Here is a 25,116-nt window from a genome sequence, read left to right on the forward strand (position 1 = left end):
TTTTATGTATGTGTATGTATATAGATAGATGCATGTATATGTGTATGTGCTTAGTTGCTCAGTCATGTCCAACTCTCTGAGGCTCCATGGACCGTGGCACACCAGGCTCCTCTGTCCATGGAATTTTCCAGGCAAATATACTGGAGTGGGTTGCCATTTCCTACTCCAGGAGATCTTCCTAACTCAGGAATTAAACCCAGGTCTCCTGCACTTCCTGAATTGGCAGGCAGATTCCTCACCACTAGCGTCACTTGGGAAGCTCCACGTGTGTGTGTGTGTGTGTGTGTGTGTGTGTGTGTGCGCGTAAATGTCTTTTGTTATACATGTATTTTTTTTTTCAATTAAAAAATTTGCACTAATGAACAAAACATACAAAAACCTCCTGTTCTAAAGCATTTAGTCATCTCTTCCTCAGGGCTTTGAAGATGCCTTCGTTAATGTACTTTATTGGCTTCATGGCTGATTTCCCTCCAGGCTGTGGAAGAGGGCCCTTGCACAAGTCAGCTCGTATCTGCCCCACCCAGGCTCACATCCATCCCCCTTACATATCATTATAATACTATAAGTGAGTTTGACAAAAGGAAAGAGAATGCGTGGAACTTGACATTTATTGAGGACCTACTGCCTGCTAAGCCTCATAACTTCAGAAGCTTTGTGTCCTCCCAAACAAGCATTTTGTTCCCATTTTATAGCAGAGGAAACTGAGATTTAGGAAAGGCAATGACTCATTCATGTTCTCAAAGCTGGTGGATGCAGACCAGGATTCACACCTGTTCTGCCTGATTCTGTTACAGTCCTCTCTGCTTCACCGACTCAGTGGACATGAATCTGAGCAAACTCCAGGAGATAGTGAAGGACAGGGAAGCCTGGTATGCTGCAGTCTATGGGGTCACAAAGAGTTGGACATGATTTAGTGACTGAATAACTTCTTCCATCATTGGCTTGGAGGAAAAGATCAGTTCTAATTTCACACATAGTGAAATTTGCAGCATGAGATGGGGCAGTGGAGGAACTGGCCCCATCTCCCACCCCCGTAGCCCCCTGCCCTGGCTGATTTTATTAGGCACCCCGGAAAGAGAGAAGCCTGGTTCTACCAGAAGGGCAAGGGCTTTTACGTTTCTGACAGAACAGCACGATTCTCTACCCCCCAATATATAATTTTAGCCTCCCCTTTTGCGGATTCTCTTATTACATTTTTTTTTTTCTGCAAAAGAAAATGGTCCTGACATCCAAATCCCATCATATGGGTCCTGACTTTATTACAAACCCTGGGATGTCCATCTATTAAGTATTGGATTGACCTTTTGAGATCGAGATTGGAAAAAATAAAAATAAAATCGCCACTCAAAACATATTTCATCAGCTGGCATAATGACACAAAAGTCATTCTGTCTACACCACTTTTTGTGACCCTTATAAAAGTCCAGGAAGTTCATCTCCAGGAGGGGTTGGGAGCAGATCAGGAGCTCTGCGGATAGGGCTCTCAAAGGACCCATTCCCGTTTCCAAATCCATGTTCTAGCCCAGACATCTTGAGCTCTTAACCAGTTAATGGCAACTGTCATGCATTCATGACCACTCATCCCCGAATAAGCATTCTAAATGCTGTTTAGGAACCATTTGCCCCACCCACCAGTGCAAAAGTGTTACTCTGAGCTTGGGAGGTAAAAATGCCCCCCCTTTTTTTCAGAATTACTGAGTTGGGGGCTGTGGGTGATCACTTTTGCTGTGTGTGTGTGTGTATGTATGTGTGTGTGTGTGTGTGTGTGTGTGTGTGTGTGTATATATATATATTATATATTATATATATTCCCTGGAGGTTTCTTGCCTTTGCGAATAATAACCAGCATTGTTTTAACAGCAGCTCCTATTTCTTTTGTGCCTTTTCTCAGGGAACACAGCAGAATTAGGGACCACAGTTTCCTAGCTTTTCTCAAAGCCCATCGCAGTGAGGGGTGCTGCCAGGACAGCAGGGGTGAAAAGGTTTAGACTTTTGGGAAGGGCAGACCCTTCATGCAAATTTTCTCCCTCAGGAACAGGAGGTGAGAAAGCCCCTGGGAACCAGGGCAGGGGGTATGAGTGAGTCTTAGGAGAACTTCGAACCAGCTGTGAGCCCTGTGTTTAAGCGTTTTTATGCTCTTGTCTTGGCAATGAGGCTCGTCCTGTGCTGGTGAGGGTGGTATTTTCTGTATGTCAGAGCCCTAGAACTGAGCGCACAATGCTTTCTGCCATGTGACCAAAATCAAGACTGGCTCTTCTCTGGCCCATTTCTTGAAAGTATCCAATAAAGTTGTGCCATGAAAACACCTTGCAACTATAAAGTGATCCTGTGTGTATGTGTGTGTGTGTGTGTTAGTCGCTCAGTCATGTCTGACTTATTGCAACCCCATGGACTTTAGCCCACCAGGCTCCTCTGTCCATGGAATTCTCCAGGCAAGAATACTGGAGAGTGTTAGTTAGTTCAGTTGCTCAGTCATGTCCAGCTCTGCAATCCCATGGACTGCAGTACGTCAGGCCTCTCTGTCCATCACCTGCCTGTCATCACCAACTCCCGGAGTTTACTCAAACTCATGTCCATGGAGTGGGTGATGCCATCCAGCCATCTCATCCTCTGTCGTCCCCTTCTCCTCCTGCCCTCAATCCCTCCTAGCATCAGGGTCTTTTCAAATGAGTCAGTTCTTCGCATTAGGGGGCTAAAGTGTTGGAGTTTCAGCTTCAGCATCAGTCTTTGCAATGAATATTCCTCTAGGATGCACTGGTTGGATCTCCTTGCAGTCCAAGGGACTCTCAAGAATCTTCTCCAACACCACAATTCAAAAGCATCAATTCTTTGGTGCTCAGCTTTCTTTATCGTCCAACTCTCACATCCATACATGACTACTGGAAAAATCAAAGCTTTGATTAGATGGACCCTCTGGAGTGGGTAGTCATTCCCTTCTCCAAAGTATCTTCCTAACCCAGGGATCAAACCTGAGTCTCCCACATTGCAGGCAGATTGTTAACCATCTGAGCCATCAGGAATGCCCCAAAGTGATCATGCAACATGATTGTCATTCACATCCTTGTATTTGATGCCAACAAGCTAGTCTTGTTTAATTGATCAGCAAGTCAAGCAGTGTTATCTTGTAGAAATGGCACTGGAGCAGGGGTTCTGGGACTGAAATTTCCCTCCTGCCTCTGGTACTCAGTTGCTGGATAATCCTGGGCAAGTCATTTATCTTTCCTGTATTGGGAAAATGGAGCCACTTCTAACTAGATCAGAGTGAGATGGGAGTAAAGGTGTTTTGTATACTGTAGAGGTTTATTTGCACACTCTTTTTCTTTTCTGATCATTTTAATCTCATACTTTTAATTTGCCTCTTACCCGCCACTTCCCCTTTGGTAACCATATGTCTGTTTTCTATGTCTATGAATCTGTTTCTGCTTTGTAAATAAGTTGATTTGTCTTATTTTTTAGATTTATATATATGTGATATAAGATAATGTTTTATCTGACTTCACTTAGTGTAATAATTTCTAGGTCCATCCTTATTGCTTAAATGATGTTATATCATTCTTTTTTATGGCTGAGTAGTAGTCAATTGTGTACATACCACATCTTTTTTATGCCTTCATCTGTTGTTGGACACTTAGGTTGCTTCTGTGTCTCGGCTATTATAAATAATGCTGTTATGCACATACAACTCTGCTCAATGTTATGTGCCAGCCTGGATGGGGCAGGGGGTTTGGGAGATTGGATATACGTACCTATGGCTGAGTCCCTTCACTGTTCACCTGAAACTATCACATTGTTAACCGGCTATACCCCAGTACAAAATGATTTTGGTGTTAAAAAGATAAACATTTTCCAATTGAAATGTTCATATTTTCCAGATATGTGCCCAAGAGTGGGATTTTTAGTTTCTTAAGGAACCTCCATACTGTACCAATTAGCATTCCCACCAACAGTATAGGAAGATTTCCTTTTCTCTGTATCCTCTCTTGCATTTATTATTTATAGACTTTTTCATGATGGCCACTTTGACCAGTGTGAAGTGGTACCTCATTGTAGTTTTGACTTTCATTTCTCTAATAATTAGTGATGTTGAATATCTTTTCATGTGTCTGTTGGCCATCTGGATGTCTTCTTTGAAGAATTGTCTATTTAGATCTTCTGCCCACATTTTTAGATTGGGTTGTTTGTTTTTTGATATTGAGTTGTATGAGCTGTTTGTACATATTGGAAATTAAGCCCTTGTCTGTTGCATTGTTTGCATATTTTTTTCTCCCAGTCTGTTGGTTGTCTTTCCATTTTGTTTATGGTTTCCTTTGCTAGGTAAAAACTTATAAGTCTAATTAAGTCCCATTTGTTTATTTTTGCTTTTATTTGTTTTGCCTTGGGAGACTGACCTAAGAAAGTGTTGCTATGATTTCTGTCAGATAGTATTTTGCATATGTTCTCTCTTAGGAGTTTTATGATGTTATGTCTTATATTTAAATTTTTAAGCTATTTTGAGTTTATTTTTGTGTATGGTGTGAGGGAGTGTTCTAACTTCATTGATTTTTGCAGCTGTCCAGCTTCCCCAATACTGCATGCTGAAAAGACTGTCTTCTCCATTGTATATTCTCATTTTCTTTGTCAAAGATTAACCCAAAGGCTGTTGGTGTGTGGGTTTATTTAGGGGCTCTATTGTGTTCCATTGATCTATGTGTGTTTTGTTCCCAGTACTATGCTATTTTGATTACTGTAGCTTTGTAGTGTTGTCTAAAGTCTGGAAGGTTATGCCTTCAGCTTTGTTCTTTTCCCTCAGAATTGCTTTGACAATTCTGGGTCTTTTGTGGTTCTGTATAAACTTTAGGAATTATATGAACTAGTTCTGTGAAAAATGTCATAGCTTATTTGATAGTGGGAAAACTTTCATCTTTTTGCCATTTAATATTATGTTGGCTGTGGATTTGTCATAAATGGCTTTTATTTATTATGTTGCGATCTATTTCCTCAATGGGATTCCTTGGTGGCTCAGAGGTAAAGAATTCACCTGTCAATGCAGGAGACATGGGTTCAATCCCTGGGTCAGGAGGATCCCCTGGAGAAGAAAATGACAACCCACTCTAGTATTCTTGCCTGGGATGTCCCCTGGATAGAGGGGCTTGGTGGGCTAAAGTCCATGAGGCGGCTAAACTTGATAAAGGCTTCAGAAGAAAAAAAAAAGGAAGAGAGGGAGAAACTGGAAAACATAAGCTAAATGACATGGGAGCACCAAATGTGAAATAGAAAAAGTGAAACAAAGTAGATAAAAGTAAAAGATCATCACACAGTCTGGTTGTTTTTAAACATGGCTGCTCATTAGAAACACATCTGGAGCTTTGGCGAGAAAAAGAAGTATCTGGGCATTTTTTTTTTTTAATTCCAATATAATTCTGATATGCATCTCGATTTTAAAAAATGATTAAAGGTTTTACCAAAAACGTAGAAGAATTAAAGAACAAACAAACAAACAGAGATGAATAATATACTAGAAAAAATCAATAGCAGAATAATGAGGTAGCAAAACAGAGAAGTGACCTGGAGGATAGAATGGTGGAAATCACTGCCGCAGAACAGAATATAGATAAAAGAATGAAAAAAACTGAAGACAGCCTGAGTCACCTTGGGACAACATTAAATGCACCAACATTCACATTATAGGGGTCACAGAAGGAGAAGAGAGGAGATAGGACTCGAGAAAATATTTGAAGAGATAATAGCTGAAAACTTCCCTAATGTGGGAAAGGAAATAGTCAGCAAAGTCCTAGGAGTGCAGATGGTCCCAGGAAGGATAAACCCAAGGAGGAATACACATAGTAATCAAATGGACAAAAATTAAAGAAAATATGGGGAGGGAGGAGGGTTCAGGATGGGGAACACATGTATACCTGTGATGGATTCATTTTGATATTTGGCAAAACTAATACAATTATGTAAAGTATAAAAATAAAATTAAAAAAAAAATAAAAGCAACAAGGGAGAAACAACAAATAATATACAAGGGGGCTCCCATTAGATTATCAGCTGATTTCTCAGCAGAAATTCTACAAGCCAGAAGGGAATGGCACAATATATTTAAATTGATGAAAGAGGAGAAACTATAACCAAGAATACTATACCTGGCAAGACTCTCATTGAGATTTGATGGAGAAATCAAAAGCTTTCCAGACAAGCAGCACCACCATACCAGCTTTACAACAAATGCTAAAGGAACTTCTCTAGGCAGGAAGCACAAGAGAAGGAAAAGACCTATAGAGAATAAACCCCAAACAGTTAAGAAAATAATAGGATCATACATATCAATAATTACCTTAAATGTAAATGGATTAAATGCACCAACCAAAAGACATAAACTGGCTGGGTGGATGAAAATACATGCATGTATGCGCTTCCACTTACCACATCACTCAACCCCCTAAGTTGTATGTAATTATTTTATATTGTTAGATTAATCGTGTTTCCATTATGGCTTGCACCTGTAATTATCATTTATTTTTTTGTCTGGCAATGATTGTGAAAACTGATAAACATCTTTTACCATTGTGATTCAGTTCAGTGCAGTTCAGTCGCTCAGTCGTGTCTGACTCTTTGTGACCCCATGAATCTCAGCACGCTAGACCTCCAGTCCATCACCAACTCCCGGAGTTCACCCAGACTCATGTCCATTGAGTCAGTGATGCCATCCAGCCATCTCATCCTCTGTCGTCCCCTTCTCCTTCTGCCCCCTATCCCTCCCAGCATCAGAGTCTTTTCCAATGAGTCAACTCTTCGCATGAGGTGGCCAAAGTATTGGAGTTTCAGCTTTAGCATCAGTCCTTGCAATGAACACCCAGGACTGATCTCCTTTAGGATGGACTGTTTGGATCTCCTTGCAGTCCAAGGGACTCTCAAGAGTCTTCTCCAACACCACAGTTCAAAAGCATCAATTCTTCAGTGCTCAGCCTTCTTCACAGTCCAACTGTCACATCCATACATAACTACTGGAAAAACCATAGCCTTGACTAGATGGACCTTTGTTGGCAAAGTAATGTCTCTGCTTTTGAATATGCTATCTAGGTTGGTCATAACTCCTTCTTTTAATTTCATGGCTGCAATCACTATCTGCAGTGATTTTGGAGCCCCCCAAAATAAAGTCTGCCACTGTTTCCCCATCTATTTCCCATGAAGTGATGGGACCAGATGCCATGATCTTCATTTTCTAAATGTTGAGCTTTAAGCCAACTTTTTCACTCTCCTCTTTCACTTTCATCAAGAGGCTTTTGAGTTCCTCTTCACTTTCTGCCGTAAGGGTGGTATCATCTGCATATCTGAGGTTACTGATATTTCTCCTGGCAATCTTGATTTCAGCTTGTGCTTCTTCCAGCCCAGCATTTCTCATGATGTACTCTGCATATAAGTTAAATAAGCAGGGTGACAATATACAACCTTGATGTACTGCTTTTCCTATTTGGAACCAGTCTGTTGTTCCATGTCCAGTTTTAACTGTTGCTTCCTGACCTGCATACAGGTTTCTCAAGAGGCAGGTCAAGGTATTCCCATCTCTTTCAGAAATTTCCACAGTTAATTGTGATCCACACAATCAAAGGCTTTGGCATAGTCAATAAAGCAGAAATGTTTTTCTGGAACTCTCTTGCTTTTTCAATGATCCGTCAGATGTTGGCAATTTGATCTCTGGTTCCTCTGCCTTTTCTAAATCCAGCTTGAACATCTGGAAGTTCACGGTTCATGTATTGCTGAAGCCTAGCTTGGAGAATTTTGAGCATTACTTTACTAGCGTGTGAGATGAGTGCAATTGTGTGGTAGTTTGAGCATTCTTTGGCATTGCCTTTCTTTGGGATTGGAATGAAAGCTGACCTTTTCCAGTCCTGTGGCCACTGCTGAGTTTTCCAAATTTGCTGGCATAGTAAGTGCAGCACTTTCACAGCATCATCTTTCAGGATTTGAAATAGCTCAACTGGAATTCCATCACCTCCACTAGCTTTGTTCGTAGTGATGCTTTCTAAGGCCCACTTGACTTCACATTCCTATTGTGATTATGTAACTGTTATTCACTTAATACCATTGTATCATGATTGGTCAACAGAAATAAAATTCTGTATCACCAAAACTACCATTTAATGCATATTGAATTTTATCAAATGCTTTTAATGCATCAATTGGTATGATCATGTGGTTTTTGTTTTTCTTTCATTGATGACAACATTGATTTGCATTTATTGAACCATCCTTATGACCCTGGAATGAGTCCAGCTTGAATGTGGTGTATGATCCTTTTTATGTGTTATCAGATTTGGTTTGCTAACATTTTTTTGAGGAGTTTTACATCGACATTAATGAAAGATATTGGCCTATAATTTTCTTTTTTGGTAGTATCTTTGCTAGTGTTGTTATCAGGGTGATTGTGGCTTCATAGAATGACTCTGGGAGCATTTCCTCCTCTTCAGTCTTTTGGAAGAGTTTGAGAAGAGTCAGTCTAAGTTCTTTGTATGTTTGGTAGAATTCCCCAATGAAGTCATCTGGTCCTGGAGTTTTGTTTGCAGGGAGTTATTGTTTTTACAGATTGTATTTTACTTCTAGTGATTGGTCTGTTCAGGTTATCTGTTTCTTCTTGATGCAGTTTTGGCAGGCTCTATGTTTCTAGAAGAGCTTCCCCATGGCTCAGAGGTAAAATATCTGCCTGCAGTGCAGGAAGTGCAGGAGATGCAGGTTCGATCCCTGGGTCAGGAAGATCCCCTGGAGGAGGAAATGGCAACCACTCCAATATTCTTGCCTGGAAACTCCCATGGACAGAGGAGCCTGGTGGGCTACAGTCCATAGGGTCGCAAATAGTCAGACACGACTAAAGTGACTTAGCATAGCACAACCCACAGCATGTGTTTCTAGAAACTTGTCCATTTCTTGTATGTTGTCCATTTTGTTGGTGTGTAACTGTCCATAGCATTTTCTTGTGATTTTTTTTTTTTTTTTTTTTTTGTATTTCTGCACTATTGGTTCTAACTTCTCCTTTTTCATTTATTTCATTTATTTGGGTCCTTTACCTTTTCTTCTTGGTGAGCCTGTCCAGAGGTTTATGGATTTTGTTTGTCCTTTGAAAGAACCAGCTCTTGGTTTTATTGATTTTTTTTCTATTTTTAATCTCCATTTATTCCTCTCTGATCTTTATTATTTCCTTCCTTCTGCTAACATTAGGTTGTGTTTGTTCTTCTTTTTCTAATTCTTTTAGGTGGTAGGTTAGGATTTTTATTTGGGATTTTTTTTTTCCTTTTCTTTTTTTTTTTTGAGAAAGACCTATACTGATATGAACTTCTCTCTTAGGATTGTTTTTGCTGCACCTCATAGATTTTGTATGATTGTGTTTTCTGCACACTCTTGAGATGAAGGAGAAAAATATCCTGAGAGGCATGTTTACAATTCCTTGCAAGACTTACTATTAAATCAATTAATGGTTGGGTCATCTAGTTGCACACCCTTCTTCAAGTCAACATGCCCGATCCTTACTGTTTTTAATTTATTCCTAACTTTTATAATAGTACCCAATCCCGAGCCTCCTTTGACTTCTTTCTCCCTATTCTAGTTTTATTCTTAGCAATCATCACTCCCAGACATTGTTATCTATTCATTGCTCTCCGTGGTCTATCCTGCCCCGTTAGAATGTAAGTTTCTTGAGGACAAGGGTGAGGTCTCATTTGTTCATTGCTATCCCCCACTGCCCAGAACTGCTTCGGCTAGCATACAATAGGCAATCAGCACTCATTGTGATGTGAAAGAATACCTACATTGTTGTTCTGCCTTCACTAAGAAGCCCTGCTTTGAGAAGAAAAATGATCCCCTAGGAAACAAGGCAGAACCTGGCCTCGACAGGCTTAATCTGGATAATGCACTGGCCTCATGAACTACGAACACATGTCATGCAGGCTGGGCTACATGATCTTGGGAAAGTGGCTTCTTACTCTCAGCCTTATTCCTGGATGAACTTCACTGAAGTGCAGAGTTGGTCACAAAGTCTAAATAAGTCTGTGAGTTCACTGCTCTAAGGTCCTGTTTCTTCATCCAGAGGGTAGAGGTGAGACTACCAACTTTGTGATGTTTTTGTATCGCTTAGATCAATGACTGGCCTAGAAGAGGTGATTAGTGTGGGTTCTAGATACCTATTGAAAGAAGTGTTTGCTAGGGATGGAAATGGGGAGGAAACCATGGGGACACTGGGCACCTTAGAAGGGATAGAAGAGAAACTACCATTTAATGAGTACCTGCTGTAGACCAAATGCGGCCCGGGGGTCACATGCTTCATATGCATCCAGTTAAAATCTCACAATTACTCAAAGAAGTTTGGGGTCAATACATCTCACAAGGAGGAAACTGAGGCTTAGAGAAGCTTCTGTTGCTTGACTGAGTCCCGCAGCTGCTATGTGAAAGAGAGGGTTTGGCACTAGGTCAGTCTGATTTCCAGGCTTATCATGTTCCTCTGAGTCCCAGGAGGTGTTTAGGACCATCTCATGGGGGCTGTTGGCAGGCCATGCCAGTATCTCAGTATAAATCTCTGCCTCTGCTGGGTGAGAAGGGCAAAGCAACAGCCACAATCAGCGAGGCAAGTCAAGGATGCTACTGTTTTTAGACTTCAGGTGCTGACTGTTCATTGTTCTCTTCCTATTATGAAACATCATCCTTGAACATAGGTACATTTTTTTGAGCTAATAATTCCCTTTTATCTCCATCCCCCACTTTTATTGCCCCCCCCCATATTTTTGAAGTTGAGCCTTTTGTTTATGTGTGTTGTTTTAAAACACATATAGTTTTGTGTTCAAATATTTTTAATTTACACAGATGACATTGTCCTGTAGACCTCTGTTTCCTACTTTTTTCTTGTTGCACTTCGATTTTAAGATCCATCCACGTTGCTGTGTATACATATTAACCCATTATTTCTTTTTTTTTAATTTTTATTTATTTGGCTGCATCAGGTCTTAGCTGTGGCATGCAGGATCTTTGTCGTGTCTCATGCAGAATCTTACAGCTCGCAGGCATGGACGCCAACTCAGCAGTTGAGGTGCGTAGGCTTAGTTGCTCTGGGGCATGTGGGATATTAGTTCCCTGACCAGGGATAGAACCTGTGTCTCCTGCATTGGCAGGTGGATTCTTAACCACTGGACCACCAGAGAAGTCCCTAGCCCATTATTCCTAACTGCTGCAAATAGTCCCTTTGTGCACACTTGATGTTCTACACATGCATGCCTCCAGAGAGGCACACCAGGGTGGTTTCCAGCTCTCTGCTCTTATTAACAACACCATGGTGGACATCCTCCTATACACCCCCAATATACCTGTGTGAGAATTGCTTACTTATTCTGGGCTACTTGGGGTAGAGAGCACATGTGTATGTAACTTAGCTAAGTAGTTCCAGACGGCTCTCTTCCAAGGCTGTCCCCATGTGCCGTCACCCTGACGTGATGCTTCCTCTTTCCTATACTTCCTCATAGCCTCTGACACTTGGGGTAGGATTTTGTATTTGTGCCAATCTGATGGGTGCAAACATAACTTTAAAAAAAAGAAACTTTGTTTTTATTTGACTGTAAATAAGTCTGAGTATCTATAGCATGTCAGCCTTTTGCATTTCTCTTCACTGAATTACTTCTCCATATCCTGTGTTCATTTGTTGGTTAGGGTTCCTGACATTTTCTTGTTCACTCTCATAAGGAGTTCCTGGTGTGTTATAAATACTAATCTCTTCTCACTCTTTTGCCGGAGTGGGGAGCTGTGCTGTCTGGCATGCGGGATCTTAGTTCCTCAACCAGAGATCGAACCCGTGCGCCCTACATTGGGAGGGCAGAGTCTTAACCACTGGATCACCAGGGATGTCTCCCTTGTCACTTTTAGACAAGTATCTTCTCCCAGACTATATCCATCTATTAATTTTGTTAAGCAAAAACTTTAATTCTGGGGTTATTAAGTTCATCTTTTTTTGTATTTTTCATCTTAGAATTTGGGCATGGGATTGGTGGTTTGAGAAATCCATCTCCATCAGCTGGTCACAAAGACATTCTTCAGTATTTTCTTCTAACAGCCCACATGGGCAGAGGGGGCATCAGTCTTGTGTTCCTGTTAGCAGAAGGCTCAGGCTTATGAATCCCTTGCTGATCTGGAGGGTAGAGCGTTTTGTTTTCTTTCCTTCAAAGGGCCCTACAAGCCAACGGGAAAGCAGTTAGAGAGGGCTTTAACTGAATTTTCTGCTTTTTAATTTTTCTGAACTTCAGGGGTGCTCATCCCTCACATCACATAGGCTAGAATAGTTAGTGAGTGGAGTTGTCCCTATGGCCCTCTGCTGCCCTAACATCTTGAGATGAGGAGGCCTGGGAACCTCATCCCCAGTCATGAGGATAACTCCTGGTGTCTGGCACAGAGGTGTCTGTGAAATTCAAAGTCAGAGGGCAAGAGGGAGGAGACTGGCCTGTGCTACTGTGGTAGTGCTGTGGGGGCCCAGGCCTCCACTTTAATGGGCCCACGTGGACAGAAAGACCTCTGTGGGATGTGAGTGGGAGCCTGGTTCCAGGGATCAAGGCGCCTCTGACATTTGCTGGACTTCACTCCTGGGGCCGCTTCTTTGTACACATCAGTTCAACATGAAAACAAATCCTGGAAAATCAAATTGGGATGGAGGAGTTTGAATGTCACCCTGTCTGACCTCCTTCCTTTACTGATGGGGAAACAGACCCAGAGTGAGGGAGCTTATGAAACATCACACAGCTTGTGAATTGGAGACCCAGGGCTGGAACCCAGGCTTTTTAATACCAGGCTGAAGCTCTGACTGCTCCACTTGGAAAGATTCCATCATGTGGAGACAGAGAGTCCTGGGTTTGAACCTCATTGTTCATTTCATAATTGCATAAATAGATGTATTTGCCACTGTGGCCAGTGCTTTAAAGAGGTATGCTCAGGGGTGTGAGATCTTGGAGGAATCTGACCTTGTCTCAGATCTTCAGAGAAGGTTCTAGAAGGAAATGGGCTGAAGTCTACAGTTGAATTGAGCTTAACCTACTAGAGAGGGGAGAGCTTGGACGGGTGGATGGATGACTGTGAGCCTGAGTTTAAGAGGTTGGTTGTTTCCCCACTGTGAACTCTCTCTCTTGGCCCAGGGAGGCCTGCTGGTAAATTGCTAAATGTGTCAGTCCTTTGAGTGTTTAACTTAAAGCTGGGCAGCTGTTCCCTTGAAGTACTTACCTCTGTCCCTATACACTTCTTTGAACCCTATCACTAATCCCTGGGAAGGGAAAATGCAAAAGCAAAAAAAAAAAAAAAAAGAGTAAAATGCATTGTTAATCATGCTGAAATGTAACGCTCCTCTCTGAACCTTGGAAGATGAGAAATTTACATGCTGATTTCATCCATTACTTCACTCAGGGGATGACAGGCTGCAATTGAAGAGGCTTCAGCGAGTTAAGTACTACAAACCTTGCCCAGGTTCTTAAGCCTCTCTTGGAACTCTTGGAGACCAATTGGTAATGTTGGCATTCTTTCCAGTGACTTCTGGCCCTGCCAGCCAGGGTGTGGACAGTTCCCACTCGAAAAAAGATTTCACATTAGACCACGACGCAGGACGTGGTCTGTTCATTTGTTGGGGAACCTGAGACTGTTAAGGGAAAAGAGGGTGAGAAAGGGATTCTGCAGAGAAACAAAAGCAGGCAAAAGTGGCCATTACAGATGCCACAGCCCCTCTGACAAAGCTCTCTTGTTGCTGGAATCAGAGAAGGAAGAAGGGGAAAAAAACTAACATTTATTTGGCACTTGCTGTGTACTAGGTATTTGTCCCGGACTCCTCACACTCCGTGGGAGGTGTTGTCATTCTCATTTTGCAGGTGGGGAAACTAAGCTAATTAACATGCCCAATACAGTGACAACAATGATGATGATAGCAGTTCATATTCATATGCTAGACGCCGTGCTAAGCTCTTGCCACGTGTAACTCATTTAATCCTCATAAAAACTCTGTAGGGCAGGAGCTGGTATAATCTACATTTTTTCAGTTGAGGAAAGTAAAGCATGAAAAGGTTGAGAGTCTTGCCCTTAAACAGTCATGGCAGTGGTGTTAGTATTTAGTCGCTCAGTCATGTCCGACTCTTTGTGACCCTATGGTCTGTAGCTGGCCAGGCTCTTCTGTCCATGAAATTTTCCAGGCAAGAATACTGGAGTGGGTTGCTGTTTCCTCCTCCTTGGGACCTTCCGGACCCAGGGATCAAACCTGGGTCTCCTGCAGCTCCTGCATTGCACTCTAGAGTTTACTTTTTTTTTTTTTTTTTTTGACTGGAATTTAGCCTGTTGCTCTTATTGAACTTGAGTAACCTTAAAGGAAAATTCATATTTATGGCCAGAGTCAGAATAAGTATGTTTGGCCAAGTGAATAGGTCTTATCTAATGATTATCGGTCATAGCCCAGACAGAACTGTAATAATTCCTTTCTTCTAAAATAAACTTTCTAAGAGCCATCCAGTCAGAGCCTTGGAGAGGAGAAACCCACCAAGGTAAACCAGAAGTACTGGATGCAGGTAACTGACCACAACCCAGCAATTTGATTGATTTCTAAAATTTGCATAATATTATGCCTGTGATAGAAAAACACTTGATTCACATCTAAGAGTCCAAGAAACCAAGAAAGAAATGTTATGAACAATCATATGAGTCAGGCCTAGCATCTTGGATCAGCTGTCTACTTCTGATGTCTTCTTCTCTTCTCTTTCTGGCGTTGGTGTTTCTTATTATCAGAGCATTGCTTTAAGGTGAATTTGAGGTCAGCAGTTCTCTCTGTAGACCAGTCTGGTGCTGCTGCTGCTGCTGCTGCTGCTAAGTCGCTTCAGTCGTGTCTGGTTCTGTGCAACCCCATGGACTGCAGCCTACCAGGCTCCTCCATCCATGGGATTTTCCAGGCAAGAGTACTGGAGTGGGGTGCCATTGCCTTCTCCACAGTCTGGTGCATGAGCCCCAAATTTGCCCACACTCCCTGAGGAGGTAGATGGGCACAGGGGGCCACTGCTGGTACCAAAGCTCCAGGTCCTTGTGGAGTTGAGGCAAAGGAAGCAAGTCCTCTCTGGGTCACTTGGTGGTCACCATAACTGTCAACTAAGAAACATTCGTGACATGAGAGCTGCAAGTTAAGTTTTATTGGGGGCAAAAGGACTGCAGCCTGGGAGACAGCGCCTCAGTTAGTAAATGGCAGAACTGGGATTGAGACAGGGAGAGTGGCTCCAGTTCTCATGCTTTAACCACTAGGGTGGAGGTTGGAAAGCAAGTCTGATACACTTGAAAAATCCTTGCCCTTTCAACCGTGCCTGTCACCCTGCTGCTTGATGAGGATGCTGCTCTCATAAATGATACCATTTAATGAGTGCTGAGCATGAATGGGCACTGTGCCTGTTGCTTCCCGTTGCTGTGTATTTCAGTCTTACCATCTATCGTTAAGTGAAGACTGAAACTCAAAGAGGCCACGTGTTCTGCCCAAGGTCACACCGCTAATGGTGGCTCTGGGCCACTTTCTAAACAGGAGGGGTTCACTTGCTGGCTCATTGCATTACCTTCAGGGAATCATTCTGGAAGCTTATCTATGGGATGAGCGGTGTTTCAGCAAATAGTGAGTGTCTGCTCTTGACTCCGGGTGAGGCTGAGTGCTGGGGGACAAGAGATGGCACCTGTGTGGTAGTCCCGGCCTGGAGGAGCCCCTGGGCTTGGAAGTGGGAGGAGCTCTGGCCTTGGTGCCACCTCGTTCTTCCCCCTACACGCCCTGGACAGGCAGGACTTTGCCTCTCTAAACACCGTACTGGCTCTCTTTTGACTAAAGAAACAGCAGCTTCCACCTGTTTAGTCGGATCTAGTTACAGCAAGAGGCTATTTTATTATTGCTATTAATCTGATGTAGAGAAGGTTTGAAACTCTTGATTCTGAGGAATAAAAGACCCCCCAAAAAGAAAGATCAGTAATCATCCAAATTGTGGCTATTTGAAGGCTTCAAGGGAAGAGGTTGGTTTTTTTTTTTTCTTTTTTTGCTCAAAGCAGGCCATTTGCATGTCACATTTGTTTTATCTCCTTTTTCTTTTCTTCCAATAATTTGGATCAAAATGATCATAAAGTTGCTCCATTTTAGGCAATTTCAGCAGGCCATTGACACATTGGATTAGCAAAAATAAGTTATTTCCAAAGCCCCAATTCATATCGCCAAGAAAATTATAAGCAAATAAATAATTATATGCATTTTTTTCACAAGTAGCTATTGACATAATGATGGCAGCTCTTCCATTGTACCTAATCAGTAACAGATGTGCATCAGAGAAGGTGTGATGTGTATTAGCTCCTGGCAGGAGGAAGGGATGTTTAAAGGAACCATTTTCTTAGACTCTCCTGGAAAGAGGGAGAGAGTGGGAGGCAGGCAGGAAGAGAGAGAGAACGAAAATAATCTTGCACCATACCGTGCAGACGTCCTCTTTCTGGCTGACTCACGGGAAGTAGCTGCTGGTAAAGGAACCCTCAATGAGCACATCGGGGCTTCTAGCAGAAATGCATATATTAAGGTCAGGAGGAAAGAAAGGGAAAAAAAAAAAAAAACACATTTATTGAGCAAGAATTCCTTTGCAGATGTTCACACAGATTTGCTCATTTTGTCTTCCCAATTTTGCCAAGCTGGTTAGAACCCAATCGCATTGTTGTACAAATAAGGAAATGAAGACCCAAGGTCCAAGGAAAGGCTTGTCTCAGGCGATCCAGCTGATCTGTGTCAGGGTCGGGATGTGAACCTAGGGTTGAAAATCCCAAAGTCTTGTTTCTACCCTCGGTAGTCCTTTTTCCACCTAAGCTATGTAAAATGATACTTACTTTATTATTATTATTCTCTGATCCGAGGGAGAAGAACTATGGATAAATCTCAGATGAAAGTTGTGAATGGGTGACTAGTCACTGAGTGATTTATGGGCCTGTGCCTTCTGACAGAGCTATGGAATGAGTGATAGAACCTTTCTGTAGGGACTTGTATCTTTCATTCATTCCTCAACTGTCTACCTTAATGTTATTTCCCTGCATGTAAATGTATTTCAACTGCTGTCTACGCTTCTAGGGCCTGGAGATCCCAGGGGGAATAGAACACGTCTCCGGTCCTCAAGGAACTTTATAGGGAAGACAGGGAGCTTGACCGCTGGGGCACGATACTGTGTAGTAGTGGGGGTGGAATTAACATCTAATGTCAGAATCAGAAGTGAAAATCGCCTGCAGGTTGGTTGGCGGGCACATGAAAGGATACCCAATGTCACTAATTCTTAGAGAAATGCAAATCAAAGCTGTAGTGAGGCACCACCTCACACCAAAGTCTGTAAACAATACATGCAGGAGAGAGTGTAGAGAAAAGAGAACCCTCCTACACTGTTGGTGGAAATGTGAATTGGTGCAGCCAATATGGAGGTTCCTTAAAAAACTGAAAGTAGAGTTACCATGTGATCCATCAGTACCAGTCCTGTATGTGGCATGTATCTGGAGAAAACTCTAATTGAAAAAGATCCATGCACCGAAATGTTCACTGTTGTTGCTGTTCAGTCTCTTAGTCATGTCCCATGACTTTGCAACCCCATGGACTGCAGCACGCCAGGCTCCCCAGACCTTCACTATCTCCTGGAGTTTGCTCAAGCTCATGTCCCTTGCGTTGGTATTGCCATCCAACCGTCTTATTCTCTGTCGTCCCCTTCTCTTCCCAACTTCAATCTTTTCTAGCATCAGGCTCTTTTCCGACGAGTCAGCTCTTCACATCAGGTGGCCAAAGTATTGAAGCTTCAGCATCAGCCCTTCCAATGAATACTCAGGGTTGATTTCCTTTAGGATTGACTGGTTTGATCTGCCTGCCATCCAAGGGACTCCTAAGAATCTTCTCCAGCACTACGGTTTGAAAGTATCAATTCTTCGGCACTCAGCCTTCTTTGTGGTCCAACTTTTACATCCTACATGACTACTGGAAAAACCATAGCTTTGACTAGATGGATCTTTGTCAGCAAAGTGATGTCTCTGCTTTGTAATACACTGTCTAGGTTTGTCATAGCTTTTCTTCCAAGGAGCAAGTGTCTTAATTTCATGGCTGCAGTCACTGTCTGCAGTGATTTTGAAGCCCAAGAAAATAATGTCTGTCACTGTTTACATTCAAGAGAGAGACTCAAATAGTCTTAAAAAAGCTACAGTCCATGAAGCCTACCATACGCATGTCCTGGATTGAAGGGGGACTTGGAGTGATATGACTGGAATGTAAATTCACTGCTCTCTGAAGCTTCTCATGGTGTGATCATCTCTCTGCTTCAAAGGCAATCTAAGGGGTTTTCAAGGGTAATGTAACCTACAGGCAATTTTCAGTGTTCGTAGAAGAACTACTTATAGGATCTAAGATGTGGAAGCAATCTAAGTGGTCATCAACAGATGAACACTTATATATGTGTATATATATTTATACGTCAGTACACACACACACACACACACACACACACACACACACACACACATGGAATATTACTCAGCCATAAAAAAGGATGAAATAATGCCATTTGCAATAGCATGAATGAACCTAGAGATTATCATGTTACACGAGGTAAGTCAAAGATAAAAATACCATATAATATCACTTATATGTGGAATCTAAAAAAATGATACAAATGAACTTATTTATATGATAGAAATAGACTCACAGATATAGAAAACAAACTTATGCTTATCAAAGGGGATATGGGGGGATAATTTAGGATTTGGGGATTAACACATGCACACTACTACATGCAAAATAGATAAACAAGGACCTACTGTATAGCACAGGGACCATATGCTATATCTTATAATAACTAATAATGGAAGAGAATCCAAAAAAAGAATATATATGTGTATATATATATATATAGCTGAATCATTTTGCTGTGCATTTGAAACTAACCCAACATTGTAAATTAACTTCAATTTAAAAAATTGCCTGTAGGCTCAATTCAGTTCAGTCGCTCAGTCGTGTCCGACTCTTTGCAACCCCATGATCTCAGCACGCCAGGCCTCCCTGTCCATCACCAACTTCCGGAGTTGACTCAGACTCACGTCCATCGAGTCCATGATGCCATCCAGCCATCTCATCCTCTGTCGTCCCCTTCTCCTCCTGCCCCCAATCCCTCCCAGCATCAGAGTCTTTTCCAATGAGTCAACTCTTCTCATGAGGTGGCCAAAGTACTGGAGTTTCAGCTTTCGCATCATTCCTTCCAAAGAAATCCCAGGGCTGATCTCCTTCAGAATGGACTGGTTGGATCTCCTTGCAGTCCAAGGGACTCTCAAGAGTCTTCTCCAACACCACAGTTCAAAAGCATCAATTCTTCAGCGCTCAGCCTTCTTCACAGTCCAACTCTCACATCCATACATGACCACAGGAAAAACCATAGCCTTGACTAGACGGACCTTTGTTGGCAAAGTAATGTCTCTGCTTTTGAATATGCTATCTAGGTTGGTCATAACTTTCCTTGCAAGGATTAAGCGTCTTTTAATTTCATGGCTGCAGTCACCATCTGCAGGTTACATTATTACTCTTGAAAACCCCTTAGGTTGTCTTTGAAGTAGAGAGATGATCACACCATGAGAAGCTTGAGAAAGCAGTGAATTTACATTCCAGTCATATCACTCCAAGTCCCCCTTCAATCCAGATCATGTATATGGTGGGCTTCATGGGCTGGTAGGTTTCTTAGACTATTCGAGTCTCTCTCTTTCTACCAGCCCCTACAAACTGTATAGTAGAACTTGCAAAAGAAACAAGCCTGTATGAGGCACCTTCCCCATGCAGGGTAAACTTAGCCTGCAAATGCCATAGTAAACTGCCAGGGTCTGACTAGGACCCTTATCTGGAAGGTGACGTTAAGAGGGCAGTTCCTAGGAAGGGTCTTGGAGAGTGACCGGAAAGCTCCGTACCTCCAGGAATGCTGCCCCGCGTCATTAGAGACAAGCCTGCCACACTCACAGAGCTGGGGGTGGGCAGTGGTGGGGCTGCATCCCCTTTGTGGACACGCGGCCTGTCCTCTCCCTTCCGCATCCTCAACCTGGACGTGGGAGGTGCTTAGAAATATTTGTGACACCTCTGTGTCTCTGTCTCTCTTTCATCATATACAGCTGATAGACAAACACACACTCACCTCCTTTTCTTCATCCCCAGTGCCACCACCCTGGTCCCACACCCTCCTCTTCTGTTGGGTTCCTGTTCCTAACTGGTCTTCTCACCACCATCCTTGTCCACTTGAGCCAGTGGTGCATGAGGGTCAGTATTTAGCAATTGGCTCTCTGAGGCAGGGAGAACCTGGATTTGAAGTGTTTTCTGATTGCTGTGGTGTAAATATTCCCACCATGGCCGAAATCCTGCTACCAACACCATGCCTGGGCACACAGTTGGGATGCACACAGGCTCTCTCTGTGTCATGCAAGCTCACTCCAGTGCACCACTGCTTCCAACTCACCATCCACTCCGCTGCTGTGGTCACCTTTCACAGTGGACTCCATGCTTAGAGCCCATCGGTGGCTTCCCACTGACCTAGAAATAGAGTCCCAAGTCCTTAAGGTGCTTCTCAGCCTTGTAGGACCCAGGGCTTCCCATGTAGCGCTAGTAGTAAAGAATCTGCCTGCCGTTGTAGGGTTCGGGTTTGATCCCTGGGTCAGGAAGATCCCCTGGAGAAGGAAATGGCAACCCACTCCAGTATTCTTGCTGGAAGAATCCCATGGACAGAGGAGCCTTGTGCATTACAGTCCATGGGGGTCACAAAGAGTTGGACATGATTGAGCATCTGAGTCACATAAGACCCAACCCTGCAGCCTCAGCAGCCTTATCCATACTACGGGCTTCCCTGCCTTGACCCCTGCTCGGCATCCTCAAGTTCACTCAACATACTTTGCTTCTCCAGTGTCACTTCCCCCATAGATCTTCCCAAGTTCTCCCAAGATCTGGCAGAGCTGCCCTTGTTCTGCTTTCTTAACTTCTACTGTGTCTCTCTGCACTTGTCACTAACTCAGCAATCGGTTCTTAATATTTGTCTCTACACTGGCATATGAACTCCAGACAGCAGTAGCCATGTTGTCATGTTCATCAGCGTGTCCTCAGCCCCTGGCACAGAGCTTGGTGAAATGGGGTTCTGGAGCAGATTATAGAATTTAGAGAGCATGGTTGGAGGGCAACAGAGGTCAGCCTCATATGGGTATTTGACTTTTGCCTCTGACAGGGTATATTTTGTTAACTGCTCAGAGTATATTTCATCAGGAGACCACCCGAGGTTGGTTTTTGAACTGTCCTTAGGGAAGAAGTAAGACAGTCACAACTTTCACCCACGCCTTCTGAACAAAATCCTTAGGATGAAGGCCTTGAATCCGTTATTACACATCCAAGTAACTAATCAATGTAACAGTTTTTAACTGCTTTCCTGAGATATGATTGGCATACAATAAGCTGTAGGTAATTAATATATACAACCTGATGTGTTTGAGATTAAGTATAGACTTGTGAAAACATCATGATTATCAATGCCAGCAAGCTTATCCATCACCTCTGGAACTTTCCTCCCATCTGGCAGGATTTAAACACCCAGGGTCTTGTTTGCTTTCAAATCTCATGACTTCAAAACCTTCCCAATAAAACGAACCCTGGAATCATTCATAATATAATTGCTGCTGAGACCTCTGAGGCTGTGATTCATAAAGGAGCAGTGGTGGATCCGAGAAGCGGGGAGGGCCAAAGGGCTGGCTTTCTACTTCATCACAGACCGTGTTACACCTCATTCCAATCTTTGAGAAGAGAGTTCGCTCAACAGAAAGACCTTTGAGGGTATTTGGGGGGCAGATATGATGCTTAACATTCCAGCCTAACGCCTCTTGATGCTTCAGTTTTCCATGCCAGGAGTTGAAAAACAATTTGTTAGTCATACCTTGCTTAATCTTTGTAATTACACATATTTTCTGGAAGGTCTGAGTGGCAATCCCATATTTATCCCACAATCAAAGCCATTGTGGATTATCAGCTAAATACCTCATTAGGAAGATTTTAAAACATGTCTCCCAAAGGTTTTTGTTTTCCTTTTTTTTAAAAAAAGACTTAATTTTAAAGAAAAAGCAATCTATCTATTGTATTGTACAGTCTCATGCTGAGTGATTTTAAGGATTCCTATTATATCCACTTGAGAAGAGAGATTTATAAAGTAGTAAATTATAAAGAGGCTCATTTTTAAAGCAGATAACAGACAATTATATTGTTGGGCCACTGACCTGAGACTCAGACTGGCCTGAGGTTCAACTTTCCCTCTGAAATTGGCAGCTGTGTGACTTTGGGCCTCCGTGTGATCTGAGTCTCGGTTTCCTTGTCTGAAAAATGGATTCTGATGCCTTGAGTTGTTGCTGGCTGAAATGAGATAGTGCAGTGCCTGGCAAGAAACAGGTGCTTAACAAATGCTCTCTACTTTGTTGTGACTATTAATATGGTCATGTTGTAATTCGTTGCCCACCAGTAAATTTCCCTCATTCATATATTTTATGATACCTTTTTCATACCTGTGAGGATTTTAGTTACATATGAGTCTTGACATCACTCTGGATGCAGATAACCAGAAAAAGATGTTTCCGACTTGGGCAGGGAAGAGATAAGACTGATGAGGCTGCAGGCAGAGAGAGATGGAAAGAGGAACTCTCACTATACCTCCAAGGTCTTGTCATCCATGTGGGACGGGTAGAGGAGCTGGATGTAAGGAAGCTGACCAGGGTCTCACATGCCCAGTCACGTCCATGTGGTCCGTGGTTCAAGGACCACGTCTGTCCCATTCACTGCTTCATCCCCGGTGTCCAGCAGGTGCAGCGTCTGACCTGGGTCGATGTGGATCATGTGTGTTTGGCGAGTAGAGTTTCCAAGGCCAGAGTTAAGATTACGTAGCTTTCTGTTTTATGGAAAGGGTTTGAAAAACACTTCTTGGCTAAGTCACGTAGGTAAAATAAGGGTTTCTGAAAGCATTTTTCAGTCTCAATCAGTGAAATTACCTTTCATCTCTGGGAACACAATGGAATTCGGAAGGTAGAAGCCAGTGGCTCCGGGTGAAAACTTCAGATTCATTAAGATGAAGGACCAGATCTGGGAAAAAAAAAAAAAAAAAAACACAATTCCTTTGACTTATGTACTAAGTGCAACTAAGCAAATGAAGTCCCATCATGGCACTGATCCCATCATCTCACCTAATCCTCACACCTGCTTTGGGAGATCAGGATTTGAGCCCCCTTTTTCCAGATGAAGAAATGTGAAATTCCAGGTTAATTCAGAAACAACTGAGTTTCAGAGACAAACACTCCCAAGGCCACACTGCTAGGAAGTGTCAGAGCCCCACGTCAAACTCGGTTCTGTCAAGTTCCAAAATCCAAATTCCAAAATTCACTTATGACATCAGAAGTTGCCATTTGCCAAATGCGTTACCTTTGCTGAATCCACATTTTTTTCCTTCAGGTTGGGGACAGAAAGCTTCACATCAGAATGAGTCCTAAACTCAGATATTTGGAGGGATCAGGCTGGTGGGGCAATAGGGCTGTGTTGGTGGAGAATCCATGGTGGCCCTTCGAAAGGGGGCAGCTGCCATTCAAATACATCTCAATGTGGCTAAAAGGAAATGCAGAGGTTTGGTCACCACACCTTTTACTCTTCCAAGAGAAAGTGGAAACCCCGATTTTTATGGGAAATGTTAGAATTAATTTATTGTCAATTAAATTTAAAGAAAAAATGTACCGGCCAGTAAAATATACCAGGGCTGTGCTCCAAGAACCAGTGCGTTCAATCCAGCAGGGTTAGATTACTAACACTTTAGAACCCTCCCTGGGGAATGTTGTTTGTATAGGACAATGGGTCGCACAAGGAAATCAGCCTAATAGTAATGGGCTCGTTGATTGTTAAGGATGTGCTGACACTTTACTTCTGTTATTTTATTGAATATCCCAGCACTCTAATAGGATTTTATTACCCTTCTCTTACTGGTAAGAGAACAGGTTTGGAGATGCTGAGATTCACCTAGGGTCACAGACTTATGAAATAGTAGACCAGGGCTTGAACCCAGGTGTGCCTGGCTTCTAAATCTGTGCTTTTAATCTTTGCACTGTGCTGTCTCCCACAGACTCCAAAAATATGGAAAAACTGCCCCAGACGTTTCTTTGTTTGGTGCTCATGGTTTCCCGGGATTGGATGTCAGAAAGTGTGGGAACTTGTTCTGGAAATGAACACCTTGCTTAGAAAAGCATCAATCTTCCAAGTAAAGTGCTTTGTGCATCGTAAAACCTTCAATTTTGCTCCATTATATTTTGGGTCCATGAGGGATAGATTGCAGTTCATGTCTTCCTGCTGATTAGTGCATCCTATTTACGTGTATATGGTACCGATTAGATGGTGCGCTTTGCAGAATTAGCTCCCTGATGAACAGGTATTATTTCCCCCTCTGCTGACATGGAGCAGCTGTCTGCACTCATTGTGTTCAAGCCTCTGCACATAAAACTGGGTGTGGGGAAAAACATGCAAAACTCAGCAGTTAGATGTCTTGCCTTTAAACTCAAAGCTGTGTAAGATCTGGGCCTATGGATTGTGTCCTCTTTGCTGCTGCTTAGGTGAGCCTGGACAAGCCATCAGTCTTGGTTTCATTGTTTCATCTATTAAATGGGAATGATCCTTTTTCCTAACAGGATGCAGGGATCTGGTGCAGAAGATCTCTTGAGGTACATCTGTTTTTATCCCAACTTCTGTGATTCTTTGAGTCTCTGAATATGTGCTAAGTATGGAGGAACTTAGTGTCTAGTTTTGAGACTTGACTTGTAAGTAAGCATCTCCCCAGTGTGTATGGCACAAGCTTTACTTCTCTGTGTGGTTAGATAGTGGTCCTGACATTGTTTATTGAATAGCCTGTTCTTTCCTCCACTTTCATTGAATTGTCACGTCCAGCATATGTCACATCCCACATAGAGAAGGCCTCTGATCCTCTCCTGTTGACATATTTGTTTATCTCCTCATCTGTTCTACACGACTGAAAGCGGATAGCTTGATATCTGGAGAAGCAACGGCCCCTTCTTTTTTTCCCCTTCGTTATTTTT

The 25,116-nt window shown here is 42.7% G+C and overlaps 1 protein-coding gene and 1 long non-coding RNA gene across 10 annotated transcripts in view; one reads left to right on the forward strand and one right to left on the reverse strand.

Annotated features, from left to right (window-relative positions):
- Positions 1-25,116, forward strand: part of TENM4 (teneurin transmembrane protein 4) — an 851,321-nt gene that overhangs the window by 74,734 nt on the left and 751,471 nt on the right. The window lies entirely within an intron of this gene.
- LOC132344250 (uncharacterized) lies at positions 8,243-23,453 on the reverse strand. Of its 3 annotated transcripts, none has more exons than XR_009493439.1 (7): positions 23,230-23,453; positions 23,038-23,128; positions 22,762-22,937; positions 22,558-22,661; positions 22,276-22,430; positions 13,453-16,533; positions 11,920-12,183 (listed from the first exon to the last, which is right to left on the reverse strand). It is a non-coding gene; the product is annotated as an uncharacterized lncRNA (long non-coding RNA). The 3 variants fall into 3 exon arrangements; XR_009493440.1 differs by having other exon boundaries at positions 16,455-16,533; positions 23,230-23,443; XR_009493438.1 differs by having other exon boundaries at positions 8,243-16,533; positions 23,230-23,442.

The sequence above is a fragment of the Bos taurus genome, chromosome 29 (genome assembly GCF_002263795.3).
Source record: "Bos taurus isolate L1 Dominette 01449 registration number 42190680 breed Hereford chromosome 29, ARS-UCD2.0, whole genome shotgun sequence".
Classification (NCBI taxonomy): domain Eukaryota; kingdom Metazoa; phylum Chordata; class Mammalia; order Artiodactyla; family Bovidae; genus Bos; species Bos taurus.